The sequence below is a fragment of the Rissa tridactyla genome, chromosome 3 (genome assembly GCF_028500815.1).
Source record: "Rissa tridactyla isolate bRisTri1 chromosome 3, bRisTri1.patW.cur.20221130, whole genome shotgun sequence".
In the NCBI taxonomy this organism is placed as follows: Eukaryota; Metazoa; Chordata; class Aves; order Charadriiformes; family Laridae; genus Rissa; species Rissa tridactyla.
The window spans coordinates 30,771,055-30,785,119 of NC_071468.1; the positions used below are offsets into that span (position 1 = coordinate 30,771,055).

Consider the following 14,065-nt stretch of genomic DNA (forward strand, 5'->3'; position numbering starts at 1 on the left):
CGGAAAGCCATGGATGTATTCAGGAAGAGCTAATTTTGCCACCTTCACTTCTCTGTGAGTCACTTGAATGACTTTCACATCCTTACCCCCTTATTCACACAGCAATGTACAGAGGAAAGATGACAGAAGTAGCAAGTCTGGGATTTGTTTACTTCTGTCTCAAGTCACCCATGTGAAATCAAGCTAGTAGACTTCTCCTCTAACTTGGATTTTGAATCTACAATGAAATTTTGTTCATAAATAAGTTATTGAATGGCTTTCTTATGACCAGGCCTGTCTTTTTTAAACATATATATGCATTTTTGCTCTCTCAAAAAGCTCCTTCTCTCCTGCAGGGAAAGAGGTAAACAGGCCTGGAGAGAGAAGGACCTGTGCAAAATTGCAGGATGTACTGAAGGAGCAGAGGGGGAGCAGGAGGAGTGAGGGGACAAGAGGTCATGCAGGGCAGGACAATAGGGAAGAGATGTGGAGGCAGGCAGAACTGTTTACTTCAGAAGTATGCAGACTTCTGCAAACTCAGAGCTTTGTTTTGGTCCCTTTTGAATCTGTATGAAAGACCGACTTTTCTGGAATCTATGGAATAAACGTCAAGGAGGTGAGAGCTAGGCCTCTAGTCTCCTTTTTTCCTGGAGCCTTCCTAATTTATCCATAGCTTTGCTCTAGCTCCTTAGCTTTCCGAGGTGGAACTTGCTCTATTTGACCATAAAGGCCAGATGCTCAAAGAGTGCAAACACACAAAAATTGCCTCAGTGGACACTGTTACTGCGTGCCCAGGAGCCTTTAGTTTATTGTGTGGCCAGACAAGGAGAGGAGCGATGGAGCACACACTGAATCAGCACGTCGCACGAACAGATTGAACAATACATGGGAGGCGAGCTTCGGGCACGTGCAACAACGATGCTCTTGAAATGTTGACGCCAAGTCATTCTTCAGGATCTGTACATGTACAAAGCACTATTAAATGTGTATGTCAGCTAAGCAGATGTCATTAGTTCAAATAATGTGTCATTCTGTGATTGGTTCAAATAATGTTTGAGATTTTTTTTAAATGAAAGGGAAATGACTAAGAACAGGAAAGGTAAGCAATTATCTAAACAATGAGCTTTATTGCAAAAATATATAGTGGGCTTCGAGAGACAATTTCATATGATGCCATTCTAAATCCTAAAAATCATGTTAGAACACTGAAAAGCTGACTGGCATTTAACTGTAATGGAGCTGTAATACTAAGACAAATTTATTTGAAGAAATATTAAAAGTGCCAGGATAATTACGGTACTTATAATGCTCTCTACTCTCTTGCAAAGCCCTGTATTCTTCCCTGCTGACTTTTCCTCTAAAGCAAAATAAATGTTGGCAATAATAGTGGCTCATATCACCTTACAAAGCTGTAAAATCATATATCATAAGAAATGGGGATTCTTTGCCAATGAAAATAGAAAAAGATTTTTGCATTCTCAAATGTCTTAGCTTTTGGCATTTGGAGTAAAACCAACTCTTTTTGAAAAATAAAACATTATTTTATGTAAAACTTATGTTCCTTAGGAGTCTAGAAGCTATAAAAAGGGGCTTTCTTGAAATCACTGCATTTTTAAAAAACAATAATGCAACTCATATGTTTTCTAAAACAAATTTAATTAGTTTTTAGTAAATATCTCAGAAAAATGAGTAAATCTTTCTAGCAAGCCAACGTATCATACCAGAATTTGCAGTTGTTTTTCAGTGTCTCACTATTGTAGCATATTGATGAGATCAGTCAATAAAAGTTGAAGAAAATTTCAGAGGTGGAAAAATACGTTGTGATAGAATGAATGACACATGGGAATCCCATAGCCACGGTGTCAGTGCTGTTACAGTGCTGTGTCAGTACTACTCTGTCAGAAGTGTTCAAATTACAGATTAATTCCATGGAAAACCTTTACCTTAAAAAAAAGTATAAAGCAAAGTAAGCGAATCTTGGGAAATAATAATTTGAAGGTAATTTCAGCCTCTCTAACACTGCTTATTGTGCATCTGAATATATTTACTGTTCCTCGTGTGCGAGAGGACTCCCCAAGAACACGGGCTCTTTCTCTATGCCCCTTCGTCTCTTCATTAATTCATAAGCCCTGCAGCCAGAAAGAATCATTGCAGATCATCTCGTCTCATTTCACAAATCAAGCCCACCGCTTCCAGCAGAAAGATACCCAGTCTGGTTTTTGAAATGGCAAATGCCACGGGGTCCACAAGCCAGCCTTCTCCAATTTCCCTGCAGCCCTTGAGGTGAGCCCTGGCCCCCCAAAAGAAGGGAACCTACCTCTGTGGAGTGAGTGACTTGCAAAAGCATAGGAAAGTAGGAAGGATTCCCTCGCAGTCCCTCTTGCTGAAGGAAAGTATTGGGGCAGAATTTCCTTATGTGCAGAAGCCCAGAATGAAATCTACATAAGGATAAGGGCATTGAAAATTCGAGAGAGTGAAAACTCCTTTTCAGACTTTTCAATTTTGACAATATTTACTGCAGATCACAGAAGTCACATCAGCAAACTAAGTATTTTTTTTTCTGCCAGAGAATCTCAAATCACACAGCAGTGCTAAATGAATAGAAAAAAAATATTTCTAAGTCCTTTTCTTGGCCCATTTCATCGTAAAACGCATTTCAGTCATATTACAGAAAGCCCCCTGAACAGAGTATGAATCTGCCAAATTTTAGGCCCAAGGAAGGGGAAAAATGTTAGGAGAGATCTACAGATAATTCCTCAGATCCGGGAGAGACCTGTATTGCTGCACCAGTAGGTATCAATCTGCTGCAATAGCACCATAATTCTATACTGTGTGAAAAGATGTCCAAGAAAGTCAGAGATTCCAAATGCATTCAAATTTGAAGGGAAAGTGAAAAAAACAGTTGTCGTTATTCACAGTGTAATGAATTTCTGCAGTACTTTGTAAGACGCCCTTAATTATCAATGTAAGTTCAGAGCATGCTGAAAAAAGATATGACCATCTTTGTAACCATTCTGAAAACCGAGTTTAAATGTTAACAGGAATGAGCATTGTCCTGATAATGAGAGAACTGCACTACTGGCTACGCATTAAAGCAGAAGTTTTGGTCTCGTTTGAACTGAGATACGTCAGCCACAAGTCCAGAGCAGTCAGCAGAGATCTCCGGATTTACTCCTATGAAAAAGATGACAGAGTCTGGTCCTGAATGAGTTTATTGCTTTCTGCTCTGCACAGAAATCAGAAAGAGAAGAAAGATTTAGCTCATTTTAATCGAACACTTTGGTAAAGAGGCGAGTCTGCTCTAACACTCTTCTTATGTTTGTAGGGATAAAAGGGAAAAGAATAACAGAATGAAACCAGTCTTACAGAAAGACCACGTTATTGCCATTAAGTAAAAAAAAATTTTAGAATTAATGAAACATGAAACTACATAATCGTGGGAGGGGGGGAAAATGTCATCCTAATACCAAGGAGTTACAGAGATTTGGGAACACAACTGAACAGCTGGGAAAGTTCATGTCTAAACTTGGTATCTTGATAGTGTCGATCACAAGTATACTGCAAACATTAGGAGTGAAAAAAAGAAGTTCATTATACGCATTATTCATGGTTGTTGAAAAAAACCTGTGAAATCTCTGCTGTGACACAATGTGTTAACTTTCAGCATTTGATACCTTTACATCAGAATGAGAAGCTAATGCAATCCACCCAGAAACTCTGCTAACAATCTTCCAGCAACTCACCACCAAAATTAAAAAAAAAATAAATTGAAGGCAGAGTTAAACTGTAACATTGACAAAACTAAATGACTTGCCAGTAATGGGGAAAAAGAGAGCCAAAGTAGTATTCCAGATGGAGATTATTTGGAGTTATAGCAGTGAACTGTGTAAAGCTAAAGGAATGGTAATAAAGAATAAAAATGAATCTGACTATTAAATGGATGGGATAGGAAATGGTGCCACCAAGAGATGGGTGCACGCAAAATGGGATACTCTTTGTAAGAGATTGGCTCCAGAGATGACAATCCTGCAACATGTCAGTTCTTTTCACAGCAAAACCAGCAAAACTCTTATTAAATATCAGATCATCCGTAGTGAGTTATGAAAGCCGACTTGCCTATGCACTATTACTTGACAACAGGGAGCAGAGAACGGCTAAACTAACTCCCTCCATCCTTCCCTTGCTCCATAGGCTGGCTGGCAGAGCTGCTTTGCAGCACTGACTCTGGGAGCCTCCCGCTGCGGTAGTGAAAGCTGACAGAGGACCCCATGGCCCAGGGAGATGGGTGCTGCAGCACCTTGGCACTGGAGCCCTGAGTCCCTGAAGCTTAGTGACAGTATCCAGCGAGCATTCACCAATTTCTTCTTCACTCTTAAAGGTGATGGGATAAGGGATAAAGAAGGTGTCTGAGGTGAGAGAGAGAGAGTTTGAAGAGGGCTCCCTGGTAGCATCAAAACTGCTCATAGTCAAGGTCTCAGGTGCTTAGTAGGGTTTCTGAATTTCTGTGCCCCAGACAGACAGACAGTGCAGGTTGGAAGGCCTCCCTCCGACTGCAGGAGCAGCAGCTGGGAAGAGGATCCCACGCACTGATCTGCCATACTGTAGGGCATTAAGGCATCTGAATCTTTCTTAAGACTGGAAGAATTCATTATAAATGTGTTTTATTTCAATGTGATGTTAGGCCACAGATGATATTCACACTCACAGGCTTCTGCACAGCTCAGTTTCTAGTTTGTTCTCACCTCTCTTTACCAAAGACCACCTCAACCCCACTTTGCTCCAGCTGGATCCTCCACTGCACTTACAGACAGCCTGTAGCCATATTAGATATTTAAAGTGGGGAGTGGCAAAATCTTTACCCTGCTAAGGACTGAAAGCCTTCTGAACACCTTTAACAGGTCTCAACTTGACACATGTCTCAGTATTACTCAATAGTAACCAGAAAAATAAATAACCTTCATGTTGGCAAGCAGCCCAAATTAAAATCACAAGTCACATTGAGGCCCAACTCCGATCTCCCTCTCCCTTGTTGTTCCTTTCTCTCTCCCTCAGCAATTTAAAATCTTGTTCTTCCACAAAGGAGACATTTAAGGCTGAGATCAGGGAGTAAAACATAGCCTTCAAACACCTTCCTTTCTCCCATCATCTAGAGATGCACAGCAGCAGCTGGGAAGGGCCTCATCCTCCTGGACACAACCATGCCCTGAACGTCAAAATCTGGGTGTTTCTGCACCAGCCTCCATTTCTTTGGCCCATTGCTGTTGTTTGCTGCTTCTCCTTCAGTTCATTCACCCACTCTTCACTTTCCCTGCCCATCCTGGTTTTCACTCTCACCCTCCCCTGTCCAGCCTCCTTCCTACACAGTTGCTCCTTCCTTTCTTCACCTCACCTTAAACCTCAGTGCCTCTCCACATCCCCCTCTAACATCCAACACCCATATCTTCAGGTTGCCCAGAGAAGTTGTGGATACCCCACCCATGGAAGTGTCCAAGGCCAGGCTGGATGGGGCTTTGAGCAGCCTGGTCTAGTGGGAGGTGTCCCTGCCCATGGCAGGGGGTTGGAACTAGGTGATCTTTAAGGTCCCTTCCAACCTGAACCATTCTATGATTCTATGATCTTCTTTGAAAGTATGTTTTGACCTCTCACTTCGTGCAAATGTGCACACACCCATTATGTGACTTTTACATATAAAAAGACATGCTTAATATAGAAGTCAATGGTTAGTTATCTTCATTCATCAGGTTGAGTGGAGTGAGATGATTTATTCACACAGGTACCTGCTCTTTGTAAAGGACTCACATCGGAGCAGTGGCTTGTTCCCTACTCTGTTTCTTGATACCATGTTCAGGATCATCCGGGAAGGAAGGGACAGATTAGACCAGTTCTGTCCCAAGGGTAAATGCAGCAAGGAGGGGAAAAAACCAAACCCAAACCCTGCACAAAAGAAAGCAGAAGAGACCAAAGTCCTTCTGACAGAAATCAGGCCAGGTCAAAGGTTTAGAAGTAGGAACAGTATCACAGAGGAGAAGAACTTCATATGCCAAATATCACATCATATGTGGTAAAAAATGTGAAGCCAGATGTCACTGAATCTTCATAAGTCACATGTGTTGACATCCTCCGTATAACTCCTAGGGGAAGGAAATATTTATATTTAAAGCCTTCTGTTTCCATATTATTTCTTAGGTTATATTTATTGCTTGACAGTGAAAAATTGATCTACACCTGTTATATCTAAATCTCTTAACCAGATTGAAGTATACCAGAGGGGAACATCTATTTGACATTTAAAAGAATGAGACAGTTGTGTACTGTCTTTAGCTGTGACACTGTCAATCAGCTCATTTTTATGTTTAATACATTGTACTCACAAAATGTGTGAAATGTTTTCTAAATACAATGGGAATGTAATCCTAGCCTTTAAAAAAGAGTAAAATCTAGATAGCTCACTTGCACATTTGGTATATTTTACTGCTAAGACATATTTAGCACAGTCCTAAAATTGAGACTCTTATCGGAGCTAACATAGAGTGTAAAGTAAAATTCAGTAAGAATGTCCCTAAATTAAACTGTATCAGTCTTTCCCACAGTTCCTGTGATATGTTCCAAATGGGTGGCAGTCAGATGGTAATTATAAATCATTGCTTTCAGTTCTCTAACTTGAGCACTATCCAAGATAGACAGTGAACACCTCTGAAATAGCTTATATAGTCACCTCGAAGACTTCAGGAAGATGTTAGGTTTGCTGTCATTCTGTAGGACTTACATGGCAAAATCTGAAAAGTGTCTTCTCACATCAGGTTTTTTCACTCCTTTGCAATTTGAGAAGGCATCGGGCAGCAGCAGAGACTCTGGAATTATCTTCTGCAGACTCAGGAAGATGGTACTGTACTGCATCATTTTCAAATTGCATTTGAATTGTTTTTCAGGAGCAGCACTAGAAACTTTTTTTAAAAATGAAAGTTATTGGCATTCATGAGGGGACATCCTTACTCCTGCTGAGTAGATTTTAGACACTTTTTATTGGGTCAAATTCTTCTATCTGTCACTAACTCACAGAGATCTGTGAAAAGTATAGACTAGGTGGTTTTCTACTTGCAGTTTCCTTTTGCACACTTTACAGGATCCTGTTAAAAGTTCCAGCAAGATCAGGCTGCAGTGATTCTAGAACAGCTACAGAAACTGTTGGATACACAAAAACTGAACAGTGGGCAGCAGGGCCCTTTCAAAATGAACATTAAGAACACATAAATGTATTTCAAACAAAAGTCCTAAACCTGGTGAAATTTGTGCAGATGCTTAACATTTTACTTTAGTTCTATTTAAACCAATGAGGCTCTTCACAGCATCTAAAACTTGACACATACACAAGCCTTTGCAGGATGAGGGCCAAAAATTTTTTTTGAAGAGTGTGACTTGCTTGGAGACATTCCAGAGGAAAAAAAACATGTGAGGCTTTCTATAAAGTTGTTGGCACCATTTTGCTTATTAAACAGACATGAATTCACTCAAATAAGATAAGGTCTAGACATTTAGATCAAGTATGTGGAAGTTTGTGCCTATTCCTAAGTTAAAAAAAAAAAGCAATAATGCTTCTAGATGTGTATGCTGGGTTAAATTCTTCATATATATTTATTTGGAGCTTTATAATATTACCTCTCTCACCTATTTTACTGTCGTATCTATAGTTCTGCTACCAGGCAAAATTTGCTCTGTTAGCTAATAAATTGCTATAACTTTCAAGCAGACTGCACGGAAAACAGTTTCTATTATTTACTTTATGACCTCAGAAGTGGCAAAAAGTTAATCTTCCTATCTTACGTCAAGATAATTCAACACTAAGTATATAAGACAAGAATTTATTGTTCAATTTGCAGCTTGCGTATTGAAGAGCAATATATTCATTTCAGGAACAGTCTAATTTTAGATCGGCATTGAAGGTGCGATGAAAATGTGAATGCTGGGAGTTTCAGTAGGACTTTTCAAGAGCAAGCCCAGTATAGTTCTTGAACTACAATGACTGTGAGATGAAAGAAATTATAGAATAGACTTTACTGGTCTAAGTGGAACCTGTTATATACCTGAAATTATTCACCCCCGAGTTGTTATCATGGGCATAGGCTCAAACTACTTCAGATAAATGCTTCAACATTATAGCTCTTCAAGGAAACAGAAATAGTCATTTGGCCCACTGGCTGCTGGACTGCTTGGTGGTAGATGCTGCCAGCACTTTAAATAAGCGGCCTAAGGAGACACGTGGAACATCTGGCGACAGCAGCTACTTTTAATCACACAGGCCACAGGTCACATTGTACCACAGCACACAAAATCAGTGTCACATTTAGCAAAGCACATTTACTTGACCACAGGATGTCTTGAGGTCAGATTTAAAAGCTTCTGCAGATGTAGACAGGAACCCGGCAGGATTTTCACAAGCCCCTAAGTCCTTGGTTTCTCACTAGGACTGTCTTTGTAGTAATACTTTAAAAATACTTCTTCAAAAATACTTCAAAAATACGGTGTTGGGTGCCTCAAGGCACACCGCCTTGCTTCAGGCTGCAGAAAGCCAGAAGTTGCTGATTGGGTAACTGGTTCTCAACTACAGTTATTTTTCGGGCAGCTGTCCCATGTCCATACCAAAATCCCCTAGGGCTCCTAGGCTGGGAACACAGGGGACCTGGGTGAGTTAACGGAGGCAATTGCTACACGAACCAGGTACATTGTAGTTAACAGAATTGCATAGAAAGTCTTGGAAGTCTTTTTCATCTCCTGGGGTGTGGTAATCTCTGTGGATTTTTCAACAGAGATATATACCTATAGGCAGGGAAAAGTTTCTTCACCATTTGGCCCGGGCTTGGTGCTTCAAAATTGTCTTTGCAAGCAGGGATATCTCCCCTCTCCTCCCTGGTGCTCTCCAGCCCTGAACCCAGACTGGACATGCTGGAAGTCATCAGGCCCCTTCTCTAGATGTGCTTTCCTGAGCAACTTCTGCATTCCTATTTTTAAAAGTTGCACATTTTTAAGATATGGGAACACATGCTCTTTGCAAGATAATCTTTAGTTCCTTCCGCATTCCACACAGTCACTCTGGTTGGTGCCAATTTATTGCATTGCTGGAAGGTCTGTTATAGAAATGTATATGACCTATATTATGACTTGCCTGAGAAAAAATAGGGGGTGGGGAATGTTCCCGAGGAAGTTAATTGCATTTTTAAGATTTCAGTGTTTAGAGTTAGAAGTAATGAATCCAGAGCAATGTCCTTGGAAATGCTGTACAGCAAATGCAAGGATCAGCAGAGTAGCACTAGATGGCACCACAGCAATTTTCACTCAAAAAGCGTAGGCCAAGCCCAGGGAAAGATGGACTCGGGTCCAGCTGTGAATGGGCAGCTCAGATTTACTATCTAAATTTTACCTGGGTGGCCCGGGTAGATGCTGAGCAATATGAGACACAGCAGTTTTTCTAAGGATTATAATATATAGCCTCGAGTAGGTTGATAAGTGATATAATATATATGATGAAGATGACTGTGGAAAACTGCCTGAATGCCTTTATTTCACAAAGTAAGACCACAAGACACCTGAAAACCTCTTCTGTTCTGTTGAACCCAAGGTAAGGATATCCAGACTCAATATATCTGAAACCATCTCACTCAAAACACACCAAAAGTGTTATGTGTCATTGAGGCAACTGGATAGTTCAATGTCTGTGTGCAGATATAAACTGGCTGTTTACAACTATAGTGTTCTGTGCCTAAAAATGAAAATTTGACTTAGCAGGCCAAAAGTGGCTAGATTTTGGGCACTAGCTTCATAGATTGCACTTCCTATCGTACAGAGTTAAATGCTGACTATTGCCAATTTCTTTTAATGTTTCCCACAGGTGGTAGCTAACATCAAATCTTGATACGCATCTGGTTCCTAATAACATACAACATAGCTTGTTGTCCCTAACAGGTACTGCAATAAGCTTATTTGAGAGCTTGCTTTTAGAACTTTGCAGAAGTGTAGTCTTTGATAGAAACGACTGAGTCATTCTGTATATTATCAAATACTTATAGGAGAAAATAGAACTTGTTGAAAAAATCATACTCATTCTTGTAACTTGAACTGTTTTAAACTAAATTCAGGCGGTTGTTGCAATTTAAAGGACATGGTCTATCTCAGATTTGAATTCTAAAACATTTTAGAACCAGATTTATATATCTTGTAAATCCCTTTAAAGCTGGAAATGTCTTAAGTGCAGAATATTCACTACAACAGCACAAGTTGTTTTTAGAATATCATAATTATTTTTCCATTATGCATTTCTGTGAGTTACATTTTACCTTCTGTTATGCTCCAGGTTCAAATCCTCAAAGGGTAATTAGTATCTATTTCACTGGAATCAGTGGGAGTTAGTTATTTCAGAGATAGGAAACTCTGACATTTAAGTTTTAAGGAGAGATCTGCATGAATGTTTAAGTTTCTTCAAGTAAACCTTATTCTAGTTATATAGCAAATACACGTTAGGGATATTGCCAGATAAAAGGCCATCTACTTGTCAGTTACAAATAAAAAAAAATCTGATAATACATTCCTTTACTACGAGAGTGGTCTTTATCAATGGAAATAGCCCAACTGGTGACAATAGGATTGCTTAGAAAAATAAGCACTGGAACCAGTAGTACTAGTTGATCATAGGTTGTGCTCCCACCCAGCCAATATGTGCAGGTTGACCCAAATGGGCTTTCAACACAAGAAGGGTGGACAAGAGGGGTCATAAGAGTCAGAGCATAAAAATCTAGCATTGCACCATTGCTTCAAACTGCAAACATTTAAATAGCATTGTTTAATAAGAAATTAAGTGCCCCTTGTGCTGGAATTGGACTGTTTGTCCATGCAAGGCTAAACCTGTGGTAAAGATGAGAGACATATGATGTCCAAAAACACTTTAAACTGTCTCTTTTAGTCATAAGCCACTGGTCTTTGAAACGATTCCTGTGTGGTTCTGAGCACATCCTGAGAAAATGTTCTAGTTGTCCTACTTCTTCTAATGTGTACTCTAATAAGGGCTCCTTTAATCTGTGCTTTAAATCTCCTTTAATCTGGTCACTGTTTTACACTTTGAGATGTACCCCTGAGGCCTCCTCTTGCCTCAGAAGAGGCTTGAAAACAACCATAACTTGCTGCTTGCTTTCTCAGACATGTCTATGTCTACATTCCTGGAGTCGATGTTGGTCCTGATAGACATGTCCTAAAAGCAGACTCCATCCTCAATGCAAAAGTGGTCTGTGTAGTTGGCAGTGAAGCATGGCACTCACGGAAATACTGGTGAAGTGAAGGTCTGATGAGACATGCACTTTGGTGTTCAGCCCATTTTGCAACCTGAGTCACTTAACCAAGGTTGACCCCAACAACCTATTTGAAGTCCAGAAGAGCAACTGGAGAAGTTTCCTGAACAGTGTGGTCTGCGTGTGGGAAACAACAACAGTGCCCCAAAGCTGACTGTTTTCACTGTCACTCCAACAGGGTACAGGGTGACACAGAAGTTGATGAAGCAGTGCCTTACCTTGAGCAAGTACAGCCACAGCGGTGGTGCATCGCTGCCCAGCTGTGCAGGCTTGGGAAGAGGTATGTGCTTGACAAATGTGCTCAGTTCAGTGCTAATTACATTGCCAAACCACTCTGTGTGTGCGTATGTGTATGTGGGTGTGTGAGGTAGGAGATGAGGGAGCTGTCTTACCTAGCTCTATTGCCTGAGCACCAGGTATCTTGCCTAAACCAGTCGCCTATGCTCCCTTTGTGTCAATGGCGAGGTAGGTAGGATAATGCATCCTGTTCTAGCCCAAGAGACAAAGCTTAGAAAACTAATTTAGAAAATGAGTAGCTGCTATTTAGTTAGCTGAACATGTGAAAAAATTCTCCTCTCATTTAAAAAGTCAAACTATCATGAAATATTTTCAAAATATAGCACATTTTAAGACAACTTAATTCCCTTCTAGGTTTAAAATTCACATCTAAAACTGTTTCAACTTCTTTAATCTGTCTATTGCAATGAATTTTGACCCTCTCCATTTCCAGCCCAGCCTGGTTCACTCCTCCATAGGCAGCCTGGTGACCCTGAGCTCCCTGGGGATCACCATACTGATGGTGGCCTTAGTACGGGCACCTGCTTGGCATAGCACACTGCAGCCCCTGAGTCTGGCAGACTCAGCCTCCCAGGTAGCTGGGACTGCAGGCGTACACCACTGCGCCCAGAAAACAGCATGCCAAAAGCATCTTGGACTGCATTAGGAGGAGCATTGGTCAAGGGAGGTAATCCTTTCCCTCTGCTCAGCACTGGTGGGGCCATACCTCCAGTATGGTGTCCAGTTCTGGGCTCCCCAGTACAAGAGAGATGTAGACTTACTGGAGGGAGTCCAGCCAGCACAAGGCCACAAAGGTCATTAAGGGACTGGAGCCTCTTTCGTAGGAGAAGAGGCTGGGAGAGGTGGGACTGTTCAGCCTGGAGAAAAGGAGGTGCTGGGGGATCTTATCCATGTGTGCAAATACCTGACGGGAGGCAATGAAGAGGGAGGCTGATTCTTCTCAGTAGTGTCCAGAGACAGGGCAAGAGGCAATGGGCACAAATGAAACATGTGAAATTCCATCTGAACACAAGAAAACACTTTTTTACTGTGGCACAGCCCGAGAGGTTGTGGAGTCTCCGACTTTGGTGATATTAAAAACTCAACTGGACACAGTCCTGGGCGACATGATGACCTCCAGAGGTCCCTTCCTACCTCAACTGTTCTCTGACTTTGTGATTCTGTGAATTTGCTTCAAGAAAAGAAAGCTTCAAGTCTTTATTTTGTTGTTACTATAAGGACATCTTTTAGTGTCCAATCTGTAGTAAATCCAGACAGCCCTGATACAGGAAATAGGCACTAATTTTAACATAAACCTGGTTTACTCTTATGTAAATTACACTGGATTCACATGAATTGTATGTTTATTAGTATTCTAACCATTTCGTTCTCATTTGCCTATAATTTTCATTTGTGCAGCTCTCTTCAATGATGGCTGTAGTTGTATTTCACAGTTTGTATTCTCCCCTTAACAACAACAACAACAACAAAATCCCAAATCCAAAGAAATAAATAAACACACCGGTATTTTCTGTGTTTCTTGACAGAGTTAAGAAAATTTGACATGTTCTGTCTTTTTTTTACTACCTTGATATTGATTACTTTTATATTTATATGTATATTTATGCATACATACAGGCACATGCTCAGACACAAGATAATTTAAGTTAAATCATTCAGATGTTTTGACATTGTATGGACTCCTTCAATACTTTTTTCCATTCTTTAAGTTTAGCTGCCAGCCTTCAGAAATCCCATTGGTAGCCACTAACATCAAACATTACAGATTATAATCAGATTTTTATGAGGGTAAGAGATCTAAACCCTCAGTCCTACATCACTGATCTTCAGTGCTCTGAACACACAGAGCAAGTTCAAAACATCTTTGCTGGAAGTCTGGAAATCTCCAAGTGGAGTGAAGCCACCAAGCAGAATGTCTCCCAAAGCACCTCCTGGTAGGCACTGCCACAGAAGAATGTAGCCTGCACAGATATTCTTGGGGACTGTTCAGCTGCTTCAGTTTATACTCAAGTTATGCTGACAGTCAAGTGACCTGGGGAACAAAGAGGTATTTTAAAGCAACTTTGTAGGTCGCTCATACCTATATTGAGAAACCTTCGCCCATGTCTCTTGCCTTGATTCTTATCTGTTTGCACCCAAATTTCACTCTAAAACTCAGAAAGGTGAAATAACGCAATCCTGTTCATGCTGGCACCTGAGTTACACATCATTTTGCTCAGCCTCTTTCTAACTAACTGTGACTTCTGCAGATGAGGAGTGCTACATCAATGTGGAAAACTGGTCTTCCATGTTGAATTGTGGAAGGCACGGTCTGCCAGTCTTGCAGCACAGTACGCAGTCATGGGGACTGAGCCCTGAAAATACAAACCTGGAATGTATTTGGGTGGCATTAAGTAGGTTTCAACCCAATCTTTTCCTGCTGTTGCTGTAGCCTGAAAAACTATGCAAATGCATTG

General features: G+C 40.7%; 1 protein-coding gene across 7 annotated transcripts in view; it reads left to right on the forward strand.

Moving 5' to 3' along the window:
• SOCS5 (suppressor of cytokine signaling 5) overlaps positions 1-14,065 on the forward strand; it is a 91,113-nt gene that overhangs the window by 33,512 nt on the left and 43,536 nt on the right. For 2 of the 7 annotated variants that reach the window (XM_054196510.1, XM_054196514.1), the window contains exons 3-4: positions 9,863-9,936; positions 11,491-11,592. The exons of 1 other annotated variant lie outside the window; for it this stretch is intronic. The gene's annotated coding sequence lies outside the window, so the exon portion shown is untranslated. Of the gene's footprint in view, positions 1-6,779; positions 6,863-7,102; positions 9,593-9,862; positions 9,937-11,490; positions 11,593-14,065 lie in introns of all 7 variants that reach the window. 4 more of the 7 variants (XM_054196507.1, XM_054196511.1, XM_054196512.1 and 1 more) reach the window with 4 other exon arrangements.